We start from the raw sequence: 9,492 nt of genomic DNA on the forward strand, positions 1-9,492 counted from the left end.
GTGAAGATTCATTTGTTGTCATTGATGTGCAAAATCCATTATTGTGGTGGTTTGTCTTAAAAAAAAATAAATCAAATGTTACATGTTTGTTACACAATTTTGATCGTTGTCGCTTTGCTCTCTTGGTGACGCTGTTTATGAATTATGATCCTAATTGCACAACTTTGTTTCATAGCAATTTTATTCCTCCAATCTTTCTAAAGAAAACAACATATATGTTCAAAAATTTCAGAATAGAAAAAACTATATTTTATCTAGAAATATATTTAAAAATACATGTAGAGGTGGAAAAAAATTGGTTTGAACATTCTTTTAGAACAAAATTGGTTTGAAGAACTATGACCCTGACTTGTTTTGATGATTACAAAATAATTCTGTGAGAACAATTTAAAGCACTATAACTTTTGATTAAGTGCACAATTCCTAAATCAAGTAAATTTCGCATGATTCTACATTGTATACTTTAGTGATTGTACTAAGATGAAAGAACATTAAGACTCCGCTTAGTGAATACACTATGAAACGCACCTTTGGTAATTCAAATCTTCTTCTTCAGCCTTGAGTATCTATTTATAGACAAAACTAGTGCTTCAATTTAGTCCTTAATTAATTCTGAAGTGTATCTTCATTCCAAGTTTGCTCAACAATGATCTTATTCAAAAATAATTTTGAACAAGATGCTTTTTGATAATATGTTCTTTATCAGATTCTTTATTTATGAATCAAATCTGACCAGTTCTTCTAGATTGATTATGTTCGTGTTTTGTTTAGATTTAGTTTGTAAATTCTTCATATTGATATTGTTCATATTTTGCTAAGATTGAGTTTGTAAGTTCTTCATATTGATATAGTTTGTATTTTTTTAAGATTGAGTTTGTAAATTCTCTAGATTGTTACTATTCGTATTTTGTTAAGAATGCTTTCACAAATTCTTCAGATGAAACTTCCTTCCAATTGCTTGCTTTGATCTAGGAAGGAACATAATGTTGGACTGGTTCTTGAACTTTCACAAGTAGGAATATGACTAAATCCAATTCAGTATTTTGTCCTTTGTCAAAATCTAAATCATATCTTTGCAAATAATAAATGTATCTTCTTGTAAAAAAAATTGATCATATCTTCTTGTAAATAATTCATATCTTCTTGTGATAAATCTTGATCAAATCTTCTTGTAAATAATTCATATATTCTTGTGATAACCATTGATCAAAGCTTCTTGTAAATAATTCATATTGTATTGTTGATAAGATGTTGATCATATCTTCTTATAGTCTTGACCCTATATTCTTTTCGACTTGGTCGAAAACTTTCATCAATTATAAATCTGAATCAAATCTTATTTTAGATTGTCTTTAAAAACACGAATCTTCTTTCATACTCTGTGAAGCCAAATATATTGTTCTCATAAAGTACTTTTGTTAACATCAAAACTCTAAGTATAAAACCTACTTGGTTCCAACATCCTCTACTCCTTTTGTCTTCGTACCAACATAAGTTTTGATAAATTTTTAATGGTGAATCAATCTCAAAAGATTTAATACAAAATTTTTAAGAGTACAACTTTGTAAACACCCTTTCGTGAGAGATTATTTTCAGAGAACCTATACTTATTCTTTTGTAATGTAGCCTAGTAGTGGTTGCATCCCTCAATAGTTTGACTGTACGAAGCTAGAAGTTTGAGAAGGCACGAACACAGTTAGTTTGACTAGTATGTGTTCATTAGAAGTGTGATTCAATGGTGAATTAGTGGATTAAATCTGCCAGGTTGATGGGACTAGACGTAGATGTCATGTTGGTGGTGAACTATGATAAATTGATTGTGTTATTTTGTTTTTCTTTTTATCCGCTTTGTTTTCATTACTTTGGTTTAGTCTTTTTATAAACGATTTTTAAAATAAAACATAATTCAAACCATTTCTTTCTTGTGTTTCTAGCTCTACAGATTCATCAGTGCAAATCTCTGTCAATGGTAATTATCTTGGGAATATTTTTATAAGACTTTAACAAATTATGACACATCTATAGAACCTAAGTGAAATTATTCTCCTTTTCAAGCTTGTTAATAGAAAACGCAATTGAATATGTATCTATGCTGAAGTCACAACAACAATCTCAAACAACGACATTTGATATTAATTTGTTTTATACGTTGAATCCATCAACAACCTAGAAGAAAAAGTGTTAAACAATCGTTCTATACATTGTCAAGTGTTAAACAAGTGTTAAAATGTGTTATACGTTGAATCCATCAACTTGAATTTTAGTTTCAAATTTATCAATCGTTTTATATTTGTATATATATTTGTGACATCCAAACATTTTAACATATGTTGCATTTATGATTTTGGACTCCTTATAGTATTCTCGTATCTTTGACATGCATTATAAACTTGTTTTAATTTTGTCACACTTTCATTTCTTTTATCTTTCAAATTCATTAAAATATATTTTAGTGAGACCATGTTCCTTGTCATCTCACCAATAAATTTATTTTATTTTGCCTTTAAACGACCAACAACGAGATGACCTTCTTACTTTGGATTCATCTCATGGCTGTGTTTTCCTAATATAACACTAAGATTCCATTCTTTTGTTGCCAAGAAATAACCACGTAACCTGAACGAACATTTACATTTCCTAGATCTTATGTCTTTGCATTTCAAATTCTTCTTGGTTCTTTTGTACACATCACCTCTTTTGCAACCCAATATAAAAAATTATTTTCGTCTATCAGAACCATGATAAATTTTTTTTATTACTATTGAAAATCCTAACTTTCTGACTTCACAACGAACCTATGCAATCAAATATTCTCGAGAGCTATATTTCTTATCAGTAATAAAGTTTTTCTCGAAGTCAACATCATTCACCACTGGTTTTACAATATTCTGTTTCAAATCAATTGTTGCCTTGGGTTTCAAATCAACAGTAGACTCAAGTTTCAAATCAAGTGAAGACTCATGTTTTGATTTATCGGGTGTATCAACCATAACTACAAACATACCATATTATTTCACAAAACAATTAAAACATAATTTGTTATGCAAAAAAAAAAAAAATCTTTTTGGTCTATAAAAAAAACACTACCGTATACATAAACCCTATAGTAGTAAATGTTTGAAAAGTGACTACCAAAAGCATGAATCCAATAGTTTTAAATATTTGAAAATTTTGCTACTAGATCCCACAATCCGATAATATGTAGTACAAGTTTTCAAAAAAGTTTGAAAAATAAAAGGACAAGAAGGAGGATAATAAAGCTACATTACCTTTGTAATGAACGAAAATAATGTTGATAGAGCCAATAGATAGAATAATGGTATTTTTTGAACATATATTTTGTGTGAAAAATATAAAGATTTGAGGTTGAGTGTTGAAAATGCAATGTAAGGAAAAATCTAACATGACTTGTGTATGGATAGATACTAGAAACGTGAATATGAGAGTTTAGTGAACTGAATTCTATTTTCCAATAAAAGATATTTTAGAAAGTTGGTGAGCCTCTAAGCAGGTGTGGGGAGTGTGGGGATGAGCAACCACCTTCTTGTAAACAATTAGATTTCATAGGACAAGCCCAAGTTTATCTATTGGGCCTTTTATTAGTAGAATTTAAAAATCCACTTTCATAGAAAAGGCATAGCCGACACAGAAAAACAGGGAAACAGAGCAAATTAATAACAATGGTCACTGTAGTTCTTAGCTTGTAGGGGTATGATGGTGTGATCTTCATTTTCCTATCTTGTTTTGTAAATAATCAATGGACCATATTCGGTTCCGGTAGGTAAGAGCTAACAAAAGATAATAGCCATTTGATAACTATATTGAACTAGGGTGCCTATCATTATTTGACATCACAACCAATTTAAAAAAAATTTATTTCATCTTGGAACGAAATATGTTTAAATATCTTATAATTTTTTATTTTTACAAGCATGTATGAAATATTATAAAATATTGTAAAGAAATTTAAATATTTTTAATTTAAAATAAATTAAATATGAATTTTTTAAATAATATAAATTTTAAATAAAAATAACAAAAAAATATGACTCTAAAAATATAATTTTAAGATTATTTTTTGTAAAGAAACATTTATTAATATTGTAAAAATATCTGTAAAAAAAATAAATATCAACTTAAAACTGTTTGATAAATAACTTTGTAGGAACTAAAAATGTAATTTTTTTTAGACTAAAAATTTATTTAACCCTATGCTTATTTGTTGTCTATAACAAATAAATTGTTTGCCGTCTAATTTGAAATTGATAATTAGAGGTCTTAACTCTATAGTAAAGTAAGAAAATTAATGATTACTTTTTTATTTCTCCTGTTCATTTATTACTTTATGTGAAGAAACCACTTGATTAGATCTTCATTCTTATATGAAAGTACTCAAATCTACATCTTTTGATATGTGAGTACTTCAACATGAGATTAAAGATCTAACCAATTGGTTTTTTCACATAAAGTAACAAATGAAGGAGAAAAATGAACAAATGATGGATTAAGGTGACATAATGGAAAAGATGCTACAATAAGAGATGATTGATAAACCAATGATAAATCATCATAATAGTAAGGAAACCATCAATAAGATTCAAGCAAGTTCTTATCCAAAAATTCAAAAATGAGACATATCTCACTCAACATTCTCATTAAGAGAAAACTCTAATTCATTTCAATCTTGTCTCAAATGAGACTACAAATGTCTATTTATAGCAAGACTATCTCCAAACTTAAATGAGTCATAAGTGATTTCATTCTTTCGACCCATATTGAGCTTACATTATATGTTTTTAAAATAAACTAAATTTAAGGAAACAAAATATGTTCACTTACACAAGACATCAACTAAATCTAAATTTAAATTATTACAATTACAAATTAAAGCAAACTAAAAATCAAATTAAAATAAATATAGTTCATCCTAATTTATTAAAATATGGATCATCTGCATGCTCTTGAGATCCTTATCACTTCTCTATTGTTTCTCTGCATTTAATCTAAGTTATTTATGAATCAACTTTATTGTAATTAAACCATTTTATAATCATAAGTTGAATGTTGTGATAAATAATATATATTTTTGTTCAACTAACACAAATAATTTTATGAAATGGAAAAACATAATTCAAACCCTCGATTTTCTTATATTTCCCAACACCTTCACAGGCCACAACACCTATATCCATTATCGCATTTACTCAAATCAATGGATGATCCATCAAATTTTATCATGACTAAGCTACAACAGATCTCAAATTAGGATATGGTCTGATCAAGCGAACCAATCATAGAGCTTTGGTTACCAAACAACTATAGACCCAAAATCACATTAAATACGGAGTTATGTCCCATGTATACTTAACCAAATAAACTCAAATCCTACTATCACCCCTGCCTTCCAATGACATCATAATTTCTTTGTGATACACCACTATTTATTGGAATATAGACAAGAGGTTGTATGAGAAAATGTTCAACTTTGTATTCTCAAATATTAACATAGTATATTTTCAAAAATTCAAATGCACAACTTCAAGAATGAGAAACACAAGAAAAGAGGGGAGAGAGGGTTGAACTTTGTTTCATTTTAAAACCATTTTAACAAGGCTAAAATAAAGTGATGAAAACAAAGCAAATAAATAGAAAAACAGAACAACACAACCAATTTATCCTAGTTCACCATCAACATGATAGCTACGTTCAGTCCCTTCAATCTGGAGAATTTAATCCACTAATTCACAAATGAAATTACACTTCCATTGAACACCTACTAGTCAGATTGATTGTGTTTAATTTTTCTCAACCATCTAACATAGTACAATCAAGTTGTTGAGAGATGCAACTACTACTGGGCTAAGTTACAAAAGAACATATTCAATAGTTTTCTTAATAACTTTCACAAGAGGGTGTTTATAATGTTGTACTCTTAGAAAATATTTCTCAACATTTAGATAAGACAAAAGATTAAGAGCAAAAGTGCAAAGATATCTGTATTGTGCTTATTGTGGTACGTTGTTGCTTGTACTTTTCAATAAGGGTTGCATGTTATTTTATAGAGATTTTTAGGGTTTCTAGTCATTGTGTTGATTGCAAGAAATTAACATGTATCACGAAGTTTTGTATCAAATCTTATGAGATTGATTCATCATTAAACCTTTTCAAAGATATCTTTGAAATTGATTATGTGAATCTTTATATGAAGACAAAAAGACCAGAGGATATTATGATCAAAGTAAGTCGCATAGACCTTCAAACAAATACATATTTAGGGTGTTTAGTAGAGGGTGTGCAAAAGTTTTGTCTTCTTTAGAGTGTTGTCTTTTCATATAGTTGACTTTTATAATGTTGACTTTTCAAAGTATTGACGTTCATAAGAACATAGACTATTAACAGAGTTAGGCGATCAATTGCTTGATGCGATTATCAGAAGCAATCAATCACTTGCTTGTCAAGGTTATTAGAGGTATAGAGATTATACGCTTGTTGTGATTATCAGATGCACACAATCAATTGATTGTCAAGGTTATCAGATGTAGAGAGATCAAATGCTAGTTATGATTATCAAAGCCAAATTAATCAGAGCATTGCTTGTATTACATAAAGTCACTAGAAGTGCGTTTTAGAGCACGTTTACCAGACTTAGAATGTGGAGAATAGAGTGGAGTCATGGTGTTCGTTTAACTTGGACCAAAATATCAGAGGATGCGACATGAACTCATATAGAAAAACCTAATCTGAAAACTGCGCAATAAAATAAAACATTAATGCTTTAAATTGTTCCCATAAAATAATTTTGTTATCATTAAGACAAATAAGGGTCATAGTTCTTCAAACCAACTTGCTTCTAACACAACTCCTAATAAAAAAAAAAAACATTAGTTTTCTAAACAACATATCTATGACATATGTTCCTAAGTGTTAAAGTTATAGTTACATTATTATTTTTATAAATTTTTCATAAAAGATGATCTATGTACATAGTTTAAATTAGTTTTTCTATTTTAAAATAACTATACCTTTTTATAAGTGATTCAATGGACTGACACAATTTGTGACCTATCATGGACTAGTGTTTAAAATGCACTCAAAACTGTAAGGATAATTGGTGACATTACTCGAGTTTGATTTTGAAGGACAAATATTCATTTTCTTTTGTTTTATTGAACGAGCATAAATTAAAACACTATCTCAACCATATTAATGAATATGACATAAGTTTATAATAATGAGAAGGGTCATAAAACTTTAACCAAATTTAGAATAATTTTAAACTATCAACCCACTGTGGATCACTTTGATGAGGGATTCACTTTAAAAGTTTGAAAGTAGGATGGAAATATAATATGTATTTGCGGATATCTATGGATAAAATTCACGACAGATACAAGATGAGTAGCTTAATAGGTATTTGTTGATAAAATAAACGGATATTTTGATTACTCGTTAGTTAATGGACACACATGTGGATTTAATGGTATCTACGGATATCCATATCCGATAGTAAATTAATAAAATTAATATATTGTAATTATTTATGTACATAAATAATTTTTTATTTATTTAAAAAATGATATCCATAGATATCCTCTTATACATGCACATACTTAAAAATCCACCAATTACGCGTTAAATAGATATTTACACGGAGATATAGTGTACACATATCATTTTTATATATTCAATAGTTATGATAGCACTATAGTACTATCAATATCCATGTATACCCATTACTATCCCTATTTAGAAGAGGTATATTTCCAATTTCAAATGACGTAACTATTTACAAATTTAGTCGTTATTGAGTAGGGATGACAATTAAATCCAGATTCAGTCGGTACCTGCAAAAAAAACCTACAATGGATAGGTAAAAACCCGCATAATGGGTATGAGCACGAGGACGGGTAATTACCCACAAAATTAAGCAAATATGGATGCAGGTACGGGTACTATAGTATCCACTCCGCCCCGCATCCACACTGATATAAATTATTTATTTATTTATTATATTAGTGTTTAGTTTAACTAATTGTTTTCTTTTATGTTTTAAGATCTATTAATATCATTAGACCAATACAATATTTACAATTGAAAGATAAACGTTTGCAAACTTTTTAAGAATTTGATTATGATTAATAGGTAAATAATTGTGATTTTATAACTAATAGTTATGTCTTATTAATCGTGACCTTATAATTATACTTGCAACTTATTATCAATTATTTTTATAGGTCTCGAATAATATTATCGTAGGACTTGCAACTTCATAAAGTATTATTATGGATATTTGAATGTGTATTGTAACGAGTGTTCATTTGAAATATTTTGAGTTAGAAAATATTTTGGTTTATAATACTTTATGATTGGATTTAAGATGTTTGGATAATTTTTAAATTTAATCACAGCAATATCATTTATTTATCGATCTTTTTAGTTAAAACGTGGATAATAAGTATGAGTAAGGACACTTAGATATCCAGAAAATAAAGGTGCGAGTATTAAAGTTGATATCAAAGAATATACGAACACAAGTATCAGTATTGTTTTAAATCGTAGATATGAGAACGAATAGTATAATATCCTACCTAAAATCATATTCATTGTCATCCCTATTAGTCAGGTCTGAGGCCTTCACATCAATTATATCAATTATAGAATATATAGAGTTTAAATTCACTCCGTTAATGACGGTGACTCAAATAACTAGAAGCCATCAATATTCATTACTCATTAGCAAATAACAATACTTCAAATACACACTTAAAAAGCTACTACATCTATACGTATGATTGGTATGAATGATATGAAATGAGTCAGCTAAATAGGGCAAGGAAGGGGGGCACTTGATAGTGGTCCAATTGACGTAGTGACAAAATAAAGACAAGGCAACATTTGTGGACAATTATCCTTCCTTACTTTGCGTCTAAAACCAAAACAAAATTAAGAGGTGTTGTCGTGGTCAAAGGCCATATGGATTCCGCCCCCTACTTTTGTATCAATGATGACATCAATAAGACAACCAGCTCCATCTGGGCTGGCCTCATGTGAGATACTAAATGTTGTGGGCCCATCATATCTTTTTGGCAGATGCTCTTCCACCTCTTAATTTTTTTTTTTTACTTTTTACTGGATCTTATTAATTTAATAATTAAAATATCGATTTGATAGTAAAACATAAGATTAAGAAATTTACTAAAAGTTTTAATTCGATAATATTTTTTACACGTTTTAAATGAATATTGAGAAATAGATTTACTGCCACCTATTTTTTTCCTACTATGGCCCCCCCCCCTTCCTATATGTGTTTCTTTTATCTTTTTTCTTTCTTTTCTTCTCCTTGTATAGTTACATTCTTGAATGTGACCTATGCATGTATGAATAGGTTAAGTCATTGAGGAAACAAAGGGTTTTGAGAATCTTATTCACACGCACTAAGATTGTTGTTATTTGTAGTTGTAGATCTTGTGCTAGATATGTATTTTTTTTCTT

This window comes from Cicer arietinum, chromosome 1, assembly GCF_000331145.2.
Source record: "Cicer arietinum cultivar CDC Frontier isolate Library 1 chromosome 1, Cicar.CDCFrontier_v2.0, whole genome shotgun sequence".
Taxonomy (NCBI): domain Eukaryota; kingdom Viridiplantae; phylum Streptophyta; class Magnoliopsida; order Fabales; family Fabaceae; genus Cicer; species Cicer arietinum.